Raw genomic sequence first — 18,286 nt, forward strand, 5'->3', positions numbered from 1 at the left:
GGATCTTCCTTCAGGTTTCACTTCCCTGTTCGAACCCTCAGTTTTTTACCGTTCGAACGGGGAAGAGGGTAAAATTTCAAATAATTTAGTTGAAAATTATTACTGAAAACCAACTTAACTTTTATTACATCTTTTAGAAAAAAACAGCTGCAACTTCCAGTTTTTTCTGCCACAATTATCACAAAAATGCAAGTGAGATTGTGGAGGGACATTAGATCAATACAGACCATAGAGTTTCTCCTTTTTTAATTTTTGGATGCTGGTGTGTCAAGGGATTTTTGTCAAGGATAAAGTGTGCCTTGGCTCAAAAAAGGATGAAAAACACTGAGCTAGAGGAGAAACGCCCACTTGGGAAGCCTGGCTGAAGGTGGTGGAGCAATGTTCCCATGCATGCACTGCAGCAGTAACTCCAAGATGACGGTGCTCTCCTCCCATGAGGAGCCACGTGGTCTCCTCTGGCAATATAACTCATTGTGTTTGGGTGTAGCCTTTATTCTCCTTTTCATTCACACACCCTTGTCACCTTACGTCATGAACCTGTCATCCAAACACCAATGCGGAAGTAAAGACTGTCACATACGCCCCCTCCTCCAGATGAAACGTCCCGTTCCGACATAAAACAATAAAGAGGAAGGAAAGTAGTCTAAGTAGTCCTGCAAAAACAGGCCCACACCATACTTCCTCCTCCACCAAAATTTCTCACTGGGATTTGTTGCACAGGTGGAGTCCTATGACAGTTCCACTCTGGAATACACAGAGCTCCTGAGAGCGGCCCATTCTTTCACAGATGTTTGTAAAAACAGTCTGCATGCCAAAGTGTTTGATTTTATGCACCTGTGGCTGGACAAAGTGATTAGAAAACTGATTCTGATCATTTGGATGGCTGAGCCAATACTTTGGTAATATAGTGTAGGCACTAATGGAAAAAGAGGATAAGCCTAAAACAAATGTCCTTTAACATTTAATTCAACTTTATTTCAACTTTATTTATATAGCGCTTTTCATGCTTCATAGCATCTCAAAGTGCTTCCCAAAGAAAGAATAAAACTAATAAGATAATATTATATATATATATATATATATATATATATATATATATATATATATATATATATATATATATATATATATATATATATATATATATATATATATTATATTGGTTAAAATAATAAAGTAAAAAGAATGTAATAATAATAAAAATAAATGCAAATAATAAAATAAATGAATTTTATTATTCATGCAAATAAGCATTTAATCACCAACATTTATAGCTTAATGTAAAACAGGAGATCAGAATCAGCAAAACACAAAGATTTTAAAATACAATAACGATATCTGTCACTTGAAACAAAGTCACACTCAGCGGTTTTTCTGTCGACTTCCTGGTTAACTCAAGCAGTAAACCAAACTTAAACGTCGCTTCGGATCATTTCTTCTGAAAACGTTTTGTAGGTTGATTGGAGAGCCTCAGGTTCAGTTCCCGGTCTGCCATCCCATCTGTCGAAGTGCCCTTGGGCAAGGCACATGGTGGTTTTAGGTCGGCGTCAGTGTTCAGCAGCGCCATTGACGGTTTTCTTCTGACTTTCAGTGAGCTGTTTCAGCTGGTGAAAGATGTCACTCAGCTTTGTGTCGTCTCTGCTGTAGTTAGACTCTGGCTCTCTCCTTCCAGGTGGAAGATGAAGACGACCTCGACACCAAGGACCAGACGTCAGATGATGATGACGAGGAGGAGGATGAAGATGATTAATAACAAAGAATGGAGGGAGAAAAGACTTTGCAGAAACGCATCAGAAGAAACTCAACACTAGACATGGAAGCAGTTTCTTTCCCAGCTGCCGCGCTGTCTTCATTTTCCTTTGTCTTGGCGCATTACATGCACTTGTTTTTTCTGTTAAAGTTTGCCAACAGTTCCACTTTCTGTGCCGTTTAGCAATTTCAGTGCCTTCATCTCATCGACTTTATTCATTATGTTTTTTGTTCATTATAAAATCAAGTAAATGAGCAGAAGTGTTCATTTTAACACAGAGGGGTCGTCATGATGCCCAATTTATGAGCCCAGATTAGAAAAGTGACGGATGCGCCGGTGAGGATTACCTGCGACATGCCACGCCTCTGCATCCTGGATTGCTCCGCCCTCGTTGTCGGAGTGACGTCAGCATTCCAAGCATAGAGTTGCGTTCCCCCTTCACAGCTCAGGCCAGCCGCTCTGCAACATGCTGCAAACATCCACCAGTCAGAGAAATGGATTCTTTTTGCAGCGTTCTTGTTCAGTACTGGTATCCAGCTTCTGTATGATATTGTGTAACTTATCAATCTACGAGCCACCTTGAAATGAATAAAATAATCTAAATGTGGGCCGTATGGAGGATTATTTGTTTATTAAATTTTAATAAATCCAAAGTGAGACTTATATTGACTGTATCTTGATTTAAGATTATCAAAGCAGTTCATACATCTAATAGAACATCTTATGTTTGTTTTTTCTCTCCATTTTTTATTTGTATTTCAAAGGATTACTTAAAAAATGTCTAATACATCATTCATGTTTTATAATGGTATTTTTCCATCTGATTTGATTAATTTAGTAAAAACATTTTTGTCTAAATTAACCCCCAGCCCCAGTCTTCTTTTAATGGGTTATGTATAAAACAAATAATATTTTATTGGTTTAATGTTTCAGTTCTTACTTGAAGCACCTACATGAGTTTGTAGATGAATACAAAGGGGGCCCAGTAATAGGTTTTGAAGAACGCCATTAAAAGACATTTGTTCTAGCTATGATGCTTCTGAAGAGCCTTTCTTGAATCTGACTACCGGTATATTCAAGAATATATTAATCTACTAAGGTCAGGCCTGATAAACAGTATTTTATTTTTAAAAGAAGTTCAAATAAATGTCTTCCTCCAGGGCAAACCTCTACTGCAGCTTATCTATGAAGATTCATTTATGTAGGACGGTTCCATAGCAAAAACGTTTTAATTTTCTTCTCTTCTGCAGTGTTTAAAAAAAGAAGTCCAGGGTCGTCGGACTTCTTTCATAACCTCCAGTGTGGACAGGTGTGTCTAGAAGCGCTCTGACTATCAAGAAAAGTAAAACATCTTTAATTTGATCACAATTGTTGCATAACCAACAGCAAGAACTTAAAAAAGGCAAGGTAATGCTAAACTAGAAAGCTGGATTTAATTAAAAATAAAATAGTTGTTTTTGGTACCCTTGTGCTATCACTTTACCATCGGATTTGGGCCTCTAGACCCACTGGACAGTGCGCTGAATCTTTTTTCTTCAATGATTTGTGATCTTCACTGGTGTCCATGAATTACATGAAATCTTTCCACCTTTATCCACCTTTGTCATGGTAAGGAGAACAGGTCAATGTAAGGGTGAGGTCATCTAAGATAGCACAAGGGTTAAAACAAATCTTCCTGTTACTAATTACTTTTATCACTAGAGGGCAACAAATTCCAAATTAGTTTTCCGTAATAATTTTCAACTAAACTATTTGAAATGTTACCCGGGATTTGTAATCCTTCAGATACAGTTACAAAGCAGTCATGTCCGTGCAGATGGGATGTTCCGAATCAACGGCACGCGGGTATTTTGTCAGTTATATATAAAATACCAACGGCTGAAAAAACGATTCAGTCAGATTGACATCCCAGGCATACAGTTGGTGAGCTATATTTTTCTGTTTCATTGATTACAATTTTTTGTGTGTGGAAACTATGCTTAGATTGTTAGATGGAAAATAGAAATAGTTAAGATTTATGGTTCCCAAATAGTAACTTCTATCAAGCGGATTTGTTAACAGCCGTGGCCTGTACCGAACCGTATGGAACCGAACTCTGAATCCAACCAAATTATTGAGATTTTTAGCTGATTGTTACACCCCTAATAAATATAGATAGTGTAGCGACCCGGGGGTTAGCGCTGCCTTCAGCCCCAAAGGCTAATGGGAAGTGGGGAGCTTAAGGGTGAAACCTTGAGTCAGAGGGCTGGAAGCTGAAGTGACCCTCCATGCTGTTTGGGACGTATGTGTGCTGGAATAAACAGGCTTGTTGCTTAAACGCTAACATTGTCGCTCCTCCTGTTGCTTCTGCTTATGACTGTCCGGGGTCGTGCGGTGTATGGGGCACGGACAGCTCTCCAACGAAGCCATCCAAATGAGCAGTTGGCTGTCGCTACCCCACTAAAGTGACGGTCCGGCCGGATCACTACAACAGATATAATTTTGCTGGATGTGACATCCATAGTTACAATTAATAACGACAAAGCTAACAATATATTTGTTTTCTTTTCAAACTAACGGACGCAAATCACAGAAGAGAACCCCGTCAAGGTGAGACATTTGTCTTGATGTTACAATTTGTTGTGTGTGGAAACAAACTGTAGTTAGATACATTGTTTGTTAGATAAATATGCTTTCAGTGTTTTTTTTCTTTGCCCATTGTACAATAAAATGTAAGCTAACCACTCAGCTTGTAGGTACTTCAACGTTAACCGTTTCATGTATTTTTGCAGAATTAACAAAGAAATGGAAAATCAAAATCCCCCACCCCCACCCCACCCAAGGAACCCCCAACCTGCACCCAGCCGTGGGCCCAGGCCCCTGGTCTGGCACGCCGATGTGAATCGCGGGACCGCAGAATCGCCAGCGACAATCAGGTCAGTTGAAAGTGTTTGCTCTAAAACACATCTTTCTCACATACGACACACCTCATTTCTCCACCATTGTTAGATGGAAAATAGAAATAGTTAAGATTTATGGTTCACAAATAGTAACTTCTATATCAAGCGGATTTGTTAACAGCCGTGGCCCGTACCGACCGAACCGTATGGAACCGAACTCTGAAGTGAATCCAACCAAATTATTGAGATTTTTAGCTTATTGTTACACCCCTAATAAATATAGATAGATATAATTTTGCTGGATGTGACATCCATAGTTACAATTAATAACCACAATGCTATGCTAACAATAGATTTGTTTTCTTTTCAAACTAACGGACGCAAATCACAGAAGAAAACCATCCAGGTGAGGTACTATTTGTTTTATTATTACAATTTGTTGTGTGTGGAAACAAACTATAGTTAGATAAATTGTTTGTTAGATAAATATGCTTTCAGTGTTTTTTTTCTTTGCCCATTGTACAATAAAATGTAATCTAACCACTCAGCTTGTAGGTACTTCAACGTTGACCGTTTCATGTATTTTTGCCGAATTAACAGAAAAAAATGGACAATGAAAATCCCCCCCAGCAACCCCCCCCCAGGAAAACAACCCCCCCTCCCCCCCTCCCCAGCAAAACAACCCCCAACCACGGCAGAGGAACCCCCAACCTGCTGCAAATCGTGGGCCCGGACAATTGGTCTGGCACACAGCAAATGCCAGAGCAAAGGAGGCCCGTAGAGTCAATTGGGAGAATCAGGTACGATTCTCACATACGACACACCTCATTTCTCCACGATTTTTTTTCAAAGAAGTACAATTTATAGTTACAAATACTCTTTTAAAATTGATTTCAAATGAAAACAGACACATTTTAGCCTTTTTAGAGTTTTCATCATTAAACTTTTCCCGTCTATTACACTGACCTATGTAGAAATGCTTTGTGTAGGCCCAACGTTTAAAATTTCACGTCATTTTCTTATTTAAACAATTTTATACACGCAGATTGTCTGAAGTTTTTCCTTGTGAAGTCAAATATTGTTTTTTATTCTGTCGTCAGTTTCTGTTAAGGAGGCTGTTACCTTTGGCGAGAAATGAGGAGAGGCGCCGCCTCCTGAGAATTTACGGTCCTAACTAAAATGGTAAGTTTATTAATAAACGCATGAGAAAACCATCACCAGTAATTATTACACATTTGAAAAAAATAGAAAAACTAGGCTTTTCAAATCAACGAATTCCTATTATTTACTCAAAAACACATTTTTGTCTCATTTTTAAAAAACAAATATGCATGTGGACGTTTCAGTAATAATTAGAAATGTATGCTTCTGATTTGAACACCTTTTTAATTGAGTTTATGTACAAATAGAAACATTTTTCATTTTTTTGAATAGAAACATTTGTCATTTTTTGCTTAAAAAAGTTATGTTAGATCTAGGGCTGTGACGATAACCGCATCACCGCGGTGATGAGGTCATCAAAATGAGGTCCATTTTAACTGTCAAATTAGACATTTCTAAATGAATTTTGGTACACATTTACCATGGACCTTTTTTAAAATGAAATGTCAAATACCATTTTCAATTTAATTAAGTGACAGAAGCTGTGTTGAGGAAAGAAATGAAAAAGCATTTTGGTGGATTGCTTTTTCACTTAATTTTTGAGTCAAAAAATGCAGCTTCATTTTGAAAATTAAAAAGCATTTCTGGTTTTGACTTTGCGTTTTATATATGATACATAATCGCTTCCATAGTTTCTATATGGGAAACCTTTTATCACTCTTCTTCTCTCCTCGTCGCACCCGCCTGCGCGCGCCCGCGGCTGTCACTGTCTCAGAAGCATGCGGCACGTGCGCTGTTTCAGAAACACACATGTCCTCATTCTACATAAGTTTGTGTCTTGCAAGGAAATACGACAAATTTGCTGCGTTCTAATTATTCATTTCCATTGTATTCATTTCCATTACAAGCTGCGTGCATTCTTGAGTGCGCGACACGGCCGCCCGCCGGAGGATTTTGTGTTGGGGGGGTATTACTGCTTACGGCTTGTTGCTTAAAAGCTAACATTGTCTCTCCTCCTGTTTATTCTGCTTGAGACTGTCCGGGGTCGTGCGGTGTATGGGGAACGGACAGCTCTCCAACGAAGCCATCCAAATGAGCAGTTGGCTTTCGCTACCCCACTAAAGTGACGGTCCGGCCGGATCATTACAATAGATATAATTTTGCTGGATGTGACATCCATAGTTACAATTAATAACGACAATGCTAACAATATATTTGTTTTCTTTTCAAACTAACGGACGCAAATCACAGAAGAGAACCCCGTCAAGGTGATACATTTGTCTTGATATTACAATTTGTTGTGTGTGGAAACAAACTATAGTTAGATACATTGTTTGTTAGATAAATATGCTTTCAGTGTTTTTTTTCTTTGCCCATTGTACAATAAAATGTAAGCTAACCACTCAGCTTGTAGATACTTCAACGTTAACCGTTTCATGCATTTTTGCAGAATAAACAAAGAAATGGAAAATCAAAATCCCCCACCACCACCCCCACCCCCCCAGGAAGATAACCCCCAACCTTCCCCCAACCCTGTCCCCAGGCCCCTATTCTGGCACTCCGCCATACTTCGGGCGAGGCGCGACCAAAGAATCGCGTGGGAAAATCGGGTGAGTTCAAAGTGTTTGCTCAAAAACATGTCATCTTTCTCACATACGACACACCTCATTTCTCCACGATTTTTTTTCAAAGAAGTACAATTTATAGTTACAAATACTCTTTTAAAATTGATTTCAAATGAAAACAGACACATTTTAGCCTTTTTAGAGTTTTCATCATTAAACTTTTCCCGTCTATTACACTGACCTATGTAGAAATGCTTTGTGTAAGCCCAACGTTTAAAATTTCACGTCATTTTCTTATTTAAACAATTTTATACACGCAGATTGTCTGAAGTTTTTCCTTGTGAAGTCAAATATTGTTTTTTATTCTGTCGTCAGGTTCTTCTGAGGAGGCTGCTCCCATTGGCGCGGAACGAGGAGGAGAGGCGCCGTCTCCTGAGAATTTACGGTTCCAACTAAAATTGTAAGTTTGACTCCTGCTTGTTGTGTGTGAACAGATGAGTCGGTGATGTTATTTTTCAATCAAATGTGCATTAAAAAAAAGAAATCTAAAAACAAAACAAAAACAAAATAGAAAATAATTAAATAATAATTCAAAGAAAAGATTGACCTACAGTTTTTGTTCTCTTTTATGATATTATTAGCTCATTTAAAGAAATCAACATTTTATTTAAGTCAAAAAACGATAGATTTTCTTGTTTCTACTGGATACTTCAAGCCTGAAACCAACTTAAGGTTTTTGCCAAATACTCATACAATTTATTAATAAACGCATGAGAAAACCATCACCAGTAATTATTACACATTTGAAAAAAATAGAAAAACTAGGTTTTTCAAATCAACGAATTCCTATTATTTACTCAAAAACACATTTTTGTCTCATTTTTAAAAAACAAATTTGCATGTGGACGTTTCAGTAATAATTAGAAATGTATATTTCTGATTTGAACACCTTTTTAATTGAGTTTATGTACAAATAGAAACATTTTTCATTTTTTTGAATAGAAACATTTGTCATTTTTTGCTTGAAAAAGTTATGTTAGATCTAGGGCTGTGACGATAACCACATCACCGCGGTGATGAGGTCATCAAAATGAGGTCCATTTTAACTGTCAAATTAGACATTTCTAAATGAATTTTGGTACACATTTACCATGGACCTTTTTTAAAATGAAATGTCAAATACCATTTTCAATTTAATTAAGTGACAGAAGCTGTGTTGAGGAAAGAAATGAAAAAGCATTTTGGTGGATTGCTTTTTCACTTAATTTTTGAGTCAAAAAATGCAGCTTCATTTTGAAAATTAAAAAGCATTTCTGGTTTTGACTTTGCGTTTTATATATGATACATAATCGCTTCCATAGTTTCTATATGGGAAACCTTTTATCACTCTTCTTCTCTCCTCGTCGCACCCGCCTGCGCGCGCCCGCGGCTGTCACTGTCTCAGAAGCATGCGGCACGTGCGCTGTTTCAGAAACACACATGTCCTCATTCTACATAAGTTTGTGTCTTGCAAGGAAATACGACAAATTTGCTGCGTTCTAATTATTCATTTCCATTGTATTCATTTCCATTACAAGCTGCGTGCATTCTTGAGTGCGCGACACGGCCGCCCGCCGGAGGATTTTGTGTTGGGGGGGTATTACTGCTTACGGCTTGTTGCTTAAAAGCTAACATTGTCTCTCCTCCTGTTTATTCTGCTTGAGACTGTCCGGGGTCGTGCGGTGTATGGGGAACGGACAGCTCTCCAACGAAGCCATCCAAATGAGCAGTTGGCTTTCGCTACCCCACTAAAGTGACGGTCCGGCCGGATCATTACAATAGATATAATTTTGCTGGATGTGACATCCATAGTTACAATTAATAACGACAATGCTAACAATATATTTGTTTTCTTTTCAAACTAACGGACGCAAATCACAGAAGAGAACCCCGTCAAGGTGATACATTTGTCTTGATATTACAATTTGTTGTGTGTGGAAACAAACTATAGTTAGATACATTGTTTGTTAGATAAATATGCTTTCAGTGTTTTTTTTCTTTGCCCATTGTACAATAAAATGTAAGCTAACCACTCAGCTTGTAGATACTTCAACGTTAACCGTTTCATGCATTTTTGCAGAATAAACAAAGAAATGGAAAATCAAAATCCCCCACCACCACCCCCACCCCCCCAGGAAGATAACCCCCAACCTTCCCCCAACCCTGTCCCCAGGCCCCTATTCTGGCACTCCGCCATACTTCGGGCGAGGCGCGACCAAAGAATCGCGTGGGAAAATCGGGTGAGTTCAAAGTGTTTGCTCAAAAACATGTCATCTTTCTCACATACGACACACCTCATTTCTCCACGATTTTTTTTCAAAGAAGTACAATTTATAGTTACAAATACTCTTTTAAAATTGATTTCAAATGAAAACAGACACATTTTAGCCTTTTTAGAGTTTTCATCATTAAACTTTTCCCGTCTATTACACTGACCTATGTAGAAATGCTTTGTGTAAGCCCAACGTTTAAAATTTCACGTCATTTTCTTATTTAAACAATTTTATACACGCAGATTGTCTGAAGTTTTTCCTTGTGAAGTCAAATATTGTTTTTTATTCTGTCGTCAGGTTCTTCTGAGGAGGCTGCTCCCATTGGCGCGGAACGAGGAGGAGAGGCGCCGTCTCCTGAGAATTTACGGTTCCAACTAAAATTGTAAGTTTGACTCCTGCTTGTTGTGTGTGAACAGATGAGTCGGTGATGTTATTTTTCAATCAAATGTGCATTAAAAAAAAGAAATCTAAAAACAAAACAAAAACAAAATAGAAAATAATTAAATAATAATTCAAAGAAAAGATTGACCTACAGTTTTTGTTCTCTTTTATGATATTATTAGCTCATTTAAAGAAATCAACATTTTATTTAAGTCAAAAAACGATAGATTTTCTTGTTTCTACTGGATACTTCAAGCCTGAAACCAACTTAAGGTTTTTGCCAAATACTCATACAATTTATTAATAAACGCATGAGAAAACCATCACCAGTAATTATTACACATTTGAAAAAAATAGAAAAACTAGGTTTTTCAAATCAACGAATTCCTATTATTTACTCAAAAACACATTTTTGTCTCATTTTTAAAAAACAAATTTGCATGTGGACGTTTCAGTAATAATTAGAAATGTATATTTCTGATTTGAACACCTTTTTAATTGAGTTTATGTACAAATAGAAACATTTTTCATTTTTTTGAATAGAAACATTTGTCATTTTTTGCTTGAAAAAGTTATGTTAGATCTAGGGCTGTGACGATAACCGCATCACCGCTGTGATGAGGTCATCAAAATGAGGTCCATTTTAACTGTCAAATGAGACATTTCTAAATGAATTTTGGTACACATTTACCATGGACCTTTTTTAAAATGAAATGTCAAATACCATTTTCAATTTAATTAAGTGACAGAAGCTGTGTTGAGGAAAGAAATGAAAAAGCATTTTGGTGGATTGCTTTTTCACTTAATTTTTGAGTCAAAAAATGCAGCTTCATTTTGAAAATTAAAAAGCATTTCTGGTTTTGACTTTGCGTTTTATATATGATACATAATCGCTTCCATAGTTTCTATATGGGAAACCTTTTATCACTCTTCTTCTCTCCTCGTCGCACCCGCCTGCGCGCGCCCGCGGCTGTCACTGTCTCAGAAGCATGCGGCACGTGCGCTGTTTCAGAAACACACATGTCCTCATTCTACATAAGTTTGTGTCTTGCAAGGAAATACGACAAATTTGCTGCGTTCTAATTATTCATTTCCATTGTATTCATTTCCATTACAAGCTGCGTGCATTCTTGAGTGCGCGACACGGCCGCCCGCCGGAGGATTTTGTGTTGGGGGGGTATTACTGCTTACGGCTTGTTGCTTAAAAGCTAACATTGTCTCTCCTCCTGTTTATTCTGCTTGAGACTGTCCGGGGTCGTGCGGTGTATGGGGAACGGACAGCTCTCCAACGAAGCCATCCAAATGAGCAGTTGGCTTTCGCTACCCCACTAAAGTGACGGTCCGGCCGGATCATTACAATAGATATAATTTTGCTGGATGTGACATCCATAGTTACAATTAATAACGACAATGCTAACAATATATTTGTTTTCTTTTCAAACTAACGGACGCAAATCACAGAAGAGAACCCCGTCAAGGTGATACATTTGTCTTGATATTACAATTTGTTGTGTGTGGAAACAAACTATAGTTAGATACATTGTTTGTTAGATAAATATGCTTTCAGTGTTTTTTTTCTTTGCCCATTGTACAATAAAATGTAAGCTAACCACTCAGCTTGTAGATACTTCAACGTTAACCGTTTCATGCATTTTTGCAGAATAAACGAAGAAATGGAAAATCAAAATCCCCCACCACCACCCCCACCCCCCCAGGAAGATAACCCCCAACCTTCCCCCAACCCTGTCCCCAGGCCCCTATTCTGGCACTCCGCCATACTTCGGGCGAGGCGCGACCAAAGAATCGCGTGGGAAAATCGGGTGAGTTCAAAGTGTTTGCTCAAAAACATGTCATCTTTCTCACATACGACACACCTCATTTCTCCACGATTTTTTTTCAAAGAAGTACAATTTATAGTTACAAATACTCTTTTAAAATTGATTTCAAATGATAACAGACACATTTTAGCCTTTTTAGAGTTTTCATCATTAAACTTTTCCCGTCTATTACACTGACCTATGTAGAAATGCTTTGTGTAAGCCCAACGTTTAAAATTTCACGTCATTTTCTTATTTAAACAATTTTATACACGCAGATTGTCTGAAGTTTTTCCTTGTGAAGTCAAATATTGTTTTTTATTCTGTCGTCAGGTTCTTCTGAGGAGGCTGCTCCCATTGGCGCGGAACGAGGAGGAGAGGCGCCGTCTCCTGAGAATTTACGGTTCCAACTAAAATTGTAAGTTTGACTCCTGCTTGTTGTGTGTGAACAGATGAGTCGGTGATGTTATTTTTCAATCAAATGTGCATTAAAAAAAAGAAATCTAAAAACAAAACAAAAACAAAATAGAAAATAATTAAATAATAATTCAAAGAAAAGATTGACCTACAGTTTTTGTTCTCTTTTATGATATTATTAGCTCATTTAAAGAAATCAACATTTTATTTAAGTCAAAAAACGATAGATTTTCTTGTTTCTACTGGATACTTCAAGCCTGAAACCAACTTAAGGTTTTTGCCAAATACTCATACAATTTATTAATAAACGCATGAGAAAACCATCACCAGTAATTATTACACATTTGAAAAAAATAGAAAAACTAGGTTTTTCAAATCAACGAATTCCTATTATTTACTCAAAAACACATTTTTGTCTCATTTTTAAAAAACAAATTTGCATGTGGACGTTTCAGTAATAATTAGAAATGTATATTTCTGATTTGAACACCTTTTTAATTGAGTTTATGTACAAATAGAAACATTTTTCATTTTTTGCTTAAAAAAAGTTATGTTAGATCTAGGGCTGTGACGATAACCGCATCAACGCGGTGATGAGGTCATCAAAATGAGGTCCAATGAATTATGCTACACATTTACCAGAGAACGTCTTGAAAATGAAATGTCAAATACCATTTTCATTTTAATTTTAATTAAGTGACAGAATAAGCTGTGTTGAGGAAAGAAATGAAAAAGCATTTTGAAATATTGCTTTTTCATTTTATTTTTGAGTCAAAAAATGCAGCTTCATTTTGAAAATTAAAAAGCATTTCTGGTTTTGACTTTGCTTTTTATATATGCTACATAATCGCTTCCATAGTTTCTATATGGGAAACCTTTTATCACTCTTCTTCTCTCCTCGTCGCACCCGCCTGCGCGCGCCCGCGGCTGTCACTGTCTCAGAGAAGCACGCGGCACGTGCGCTGTTTCAGAAACACACATGTCCTCATCCTACATAAGTTTGTGTCTTGCGAGGAAATACGACATATTTGCTGCGTTCTAATTATTCATTTCCATTGTATTCATTTCCATTACAAGCTGCGTGCATTCTTGAGTGCGCGACACGGCCGCCCAACGGAGGATTTTGTGTTGGGGGGGGGGGGATTACTGTTCTCAGTCACTCTGTAACACCAAACATGAACGCGCGCTGTTAGATTTGCGTGAATATCACTTCATTTTCTTGTTGGGAACTATTTTGTTTGCAGCAAAGTTACGTGTTTGAATAAACAACGGCGGAGCCTCCTGCCCCGCGTTCTTCATGGGTGTCAGGCTTCACGACTACCGGAGAGGTGACAAAGTGTCTGCAGTCTGTTTATTACTGGGCAATATCTAATATTCTGGGAAGATGTCTGTACCAGAGAGCACAGGCGAAGCCTCACATGCAGCCAGAGGGCAGAAGAATCAACACGCACCCCCCAACACACGTGTGCGCGCTTCTTTCTCCTAGTCCTACACAAGACGCAACGCGCAGACACAGTCACAGTTCTACTCCCAATTCCTAAATCTGCAAGGGAAGCGATAAACCAGGCCAATTTTAACTTCATCTGGAAAAACAAAACTCATTATATTAAAAAAGGAACAATAATTCAGGATTACAGTGAAGGTGGACTTAATAGTCTTTGAAAGTTTGGATGGTATGATTAAGATAAACTGACTTAGGTCTTTCTGCAAAATGAAAGAAATATTTGGTTTCTTATTTGTTCCAACATTTTCTCTCATCTAGGGGCCACTGAGTTCCTTCTAAAATGTGATTTTGATTACAGAAAACTTCCTATTAAACTTTCTACTTCTCATCAGCAGGTGTTACTGTACAGCAAACTCATATTCAAACATAACTTTAGTCCACATAACACTCCCATATGGAGCTGCCGGTATAATTTATGTAGGAATAAATCAACATTTTTACAAAAATTAGATCGATAATGGTATTTGGTCATTATTACATATTATGAATGATAATGGAAACATAATCTCATTGGAAACTTTTTTCCTGTAAGTTTGAATTGAATGATAGAAATCAATACAATGGAAATGCTTTGTGTGAAGCCCCAAAAAAATTCTAGTCATTTTCTTATTTAAACAATTTTATACACGCAGATTGTTTCCAGTTTTTCCTTGTGAAGTCATTTGTTTTTTATTCTGTCGTCAGGCTCTCCTTCGAAGGCTCCTGGCCTTAGCCACAAGCAACAAGGAGAGGCGCCGCCGATTTGAATACACAGCCCGCTTTAAGAAAAAAATTGGACAAAAAAAATCTTTGTTGTTGAATTTGAAAAAAAAATGTTTTGAAAAAACAAACTTTTTTTGTTGAAATTAAAATTTTTATTTTTGAAAAAACGAAAAAAAAAAATTGTTGTTGAAACCGGAAAAAAATGTAAAGAAAAAAATCTTTGTTGTTCGTTTGTTGTTGAATTTGAAAAAAAAATTGTTTTGAAAAAACAAAACAAATCTTTGTTATTGAAACCGGAAAAAAATGTTAAGAAAAAAATCTTTGTTGTTTGTTTGTTGTTGAATTTGAAAAAAAACATTTGAAAAACAAATCTTTGTTTGTCGTTAAAGTTGAAAAAAAAAAAAATTGGAAAAAAAAATCTTTGTTGTTGAATTTGAAAAAAAAAAATGTTTTGAAAAAACAAACTTTTGTTGTTGAAATTAAAATTTTTATTTTTGAAAAAACAAAAAAAAAAAAACTTTGTTGTTGAAACCGGAAAAAAATGTAAAGAAAAAAATCTTTGTTGTTCGTTTGTCGTTGAATTTGAAAAAAAAAATTGACAGCTGCACATTTGATCGTCAATGGCTACTTGGGCAGTCTTGTTGGGCAGTGCTCCAACAAGACCTTTTGGAAGAGAAAGTGACATTTCAGCTTGTGTGTGGAAGTTCTCTTTTTCTTTGTCTTTGGTTCAGCTCCAATTTGTCCCACAACTGGAGCCCTCTTTAGTTTAAAAAAGTAGGTTCTTGTCCATTCACTTTGTCCCATGCTATCTGCTTATCTCTTAAGAGTTTCTTTTTTTCAGCAACTAGGGGAGAGTTTGGCTCATTTTCACACTGGGGCTTGATGTGCCCGTCCTCCCCACATCTGAAGCAGTACCAGGGCTTTGGACGATTTCTTGGATGAGGTTCTGATTTTTGTTCTGAAGGCTGTGGCTTTGGAGTTTTAAGGCTTTCAGGGGGGACTTTTGTCTTGGTCGAGTTTGTGGATTTTGACTTTACTTTACTGTTTGAGTCTTTTTTGTTCTTTAGAGATGCAAGATGGGACTGCAGATTGGCGATCTGCTTCTTGAGGTCTTGTATTTCAGAAAGGGGGTCAACAGTTTTTGATGTATCTCGCTCTGGACTTTGGGACTGAGCGCCTTGGTAGTTGGAAAACACTTTTGGTTTTGTTGTATTCAAGTGCTGTTTCTCAGCAGTCCGGAGCATGAGAAGAAGTTCGGAAAAGTTAGGTGGAATTTGCCTTTTCTGCTTGTCCAGTTCACCAGCAGGAACACCACCTCTTATGAACGTGGTGTTCAGCATGACTTGAAGACGCTGGAGGTAAGACGATGGTGCCTCACCATTATTCTGCACAGTGTTCAAGTATTTGGCAAAGAGGTCGTCTCCATCTTCAACCGTACCGAAGGCAGAGTCGAGTATTTTCAAGTAGGTGGAAGGAGGTGACTCGGTAGGTATGTGCTTTACCAGATCGACAGCAGGTGAAGAGAGACTTTCGTAGAGCCTCCTGGACTTGCATGAATCAGGCTGTCTGGGGTCTTTTAAAAGGAGTTCCACACTCGAGCGCCAGCTCTCATAGTCGACTTCGTTGTTTGGGTGGGGACAGCGCCCTGAAAAGGGTCTCAATCTGAAAGGAGTGTTCATCTGAGCATTGAAGTCTTCAGTTCTCAGCACATGTTCCACTATTACTTTCTGAAGCTCTGGTGGGTTTACTTCAGAAGGTTTGAGAGTGGGTGTCTTAACATTGACCTGCACTTGTGGGAGATTCTCAACTGGAGCTTGGATCAGTGGGTGGACTGGTTCAAGAGTTGGTGGGTTCTCTTGCAGAGGACTGAGAGGAGCATTCGTGTCAGGGACTTGGGGTGAGTCCTGGCGGTCACCTGAGTCATTTTCGTCAGGGTTAACTACTTGGCTTATAGAGGAAAGTTCGTCTCTCAGTAAGTCTGCAAAGTCTTTACCTGTCAGTCTTGCAATGTCTCTCAGTTCAGTCAGGTAAGTCTGAGTAGCTGCCTTGCTAACTACGGGGCTGTAAACTGAGCTTAATGCCTCGACAAGGTAAAGTATGTCAGGTTTGTTCTTGGGTGAGAATCTGTATGGCAGTAAGCTAGATAATGCCTGCACTGGTGCACTGGACGCGTACTCAAGAAAGGACTGCTTGCCCTTTTCTGGACACGGGGGATCTACAGGTACCATTGTCTGAATGGACCCATATTGTTTGAGGAAGTCAAAAAGCTCTTCATCAGATTCAGTGTCAGTTAAACCAGTAATAAGAAGTGAGTTTGGCATCTTAACATTACTTCGTTGCACGGCTTCCATTTTTTTGTTCAGTTCTTAGTCAAATTTGAGCTCTGAAAATTATATACGAACCACTCCTGGCTGGCTCGCCAAGTACTTGTAGCACCTATGCTATTAGGCAGAGGTAGTCAAGCTACTGGACCAGATATAGGTTCGCACGGAGTGGTGTGTATTGAATAAAAGAGCCAAGAATCAATATAAAAGGTAGAATGGAAAAGAAAAAGCCGGCAGTTTACTGAACAATTGACAAACAACAATAAACATACAAATATGGTTCTTAAGTAATGTTAAGACACCTCTTAAACACCCTTTATGTTGTTTTGTTCCTTTACTTTTTCAGTTAAAGTTCAAATAAAAGGTTTTGTTCAAGTTAATTTCAGTTTCAATCTATTTTAATTAAAGATGACCGGTCATTTAGTTTAAAGGGATTTTAGTTACAGAACTAAATTTATTTAACTTAAATTTAGTTTTAAGCTTTCTTTTGAGTTCACTGTATTTACCCTTTTCACTTTTTTTAAAATCAGTTTTGTCACTTTAAATTTACACCAAAAGTATCCTTTAAAGTTACAAAATATCAGATATCAAACAAAAGACAATTCAATATGCAAAGCAAACAAAGAACTGTTTTTCTAAATGTCCAATTGCTTAGCAAAACCCTTTAAAGTTTGTTAGCAGATGTATCCAGTTTTTGGTAGTGCTCCTTTAAAGTGTGTTGGATCCACAGTTAGTGTTCAATCTCCTACCGCGACCTTGGCAGAGATTTTGTAGTAGTGAGGAAAAGTAAAGGACCACGTGATGCTCTACAGCCAGTCCGGATTATTGTGCTCCTTGGGTAGGCTCGCCATCCATGGATCAGGAGAAGTCCAGAACGATCCGGTCCGGAACCATCTCCCAATTACTCTCGGGGGGGAATCAAAAACCTGGCCTGCAGGACAGGCCATAAAAATAATTTTAGTCCATATGCAAAATAAAACCACTCCAAAATGAAAGCGGAGCCGCACTAGAAGGCTACGTGACTCTTTAGAACTTAAAATGGCGGCTGATCTTTTTTCTTTTTCATACATCCAACTCTACTTGCAAAATTAGCTTATTTTCACACAAAATATACCCAAAATACATCAAATAAAATACATTCATGTTTCGAAGTGTCAAAAAAAAATTATAAATAACTCAAAAGTACTGTTTTGTCGTCTTTTCACAACTTAAAATGGTCTCAACTGGGCTCGCCTCATCACGGCAAAACCCACGCCACAAAAGTAGGCAAAATACAAAACAAAACTCACCAAAACTCGTCTCGTAATGGCATAAAATCTTATTTGGCTCACACCCCTCTTCCGGTCTGGCTCGACAACAGGTTTGCACCGTTATTTTAGTTTTTCACCGTAGTTTTTCAGCTAATGGCTACTTTGCTGCGCGTGCTTGCTGTCTCTGCCCTAAACAGGCCTATCTCTCCGCTACGCGCCGCACAGGTTGGGGAGGGCTCTTGAAAAAACTTAAACTTTATCGACAAAAAAAACAATTTCTCCTT

General features: G+C 37.9%; 1 long non-coding RNA gene across 1 annotated transcript; it reads right to left on the bottom strand.

Moving 5' to 3' along the window:
* Positions 1-1,216: 1,216 nt before the first annotated feature.
* Positions 1,217-4,531, bottom strand: LOC144990297 (uncharacterized). The gene is made up of 2 exons (XR_013654297.1): positions 2,098-4,531; positions 1,217-1,665 (listed from the first exon to the last, which is right to left on the bottom strand). It is a non-coding gene; the product is annotated as an uncharacterized LOC144990297 (long non-coding RNA).
* Positions 4,532-18,286: the final 13,755 nt, after the last annotated feature.

Source organism: Oryzias latipes (assembly GCF_053564925.1).
Source record: "Oryzias latipes strain Hd-rR chromosome 1 unlocalized genomic scaffold, Olatipes_Hd-rR_3.1 chr1_Y".
Lineage (NCBI taxonomy): Eukaryota > Metazoa > Chordata > Actinopteri > Beloniformes > Adrianichthyidae > Oryzias > Oryzias latipes.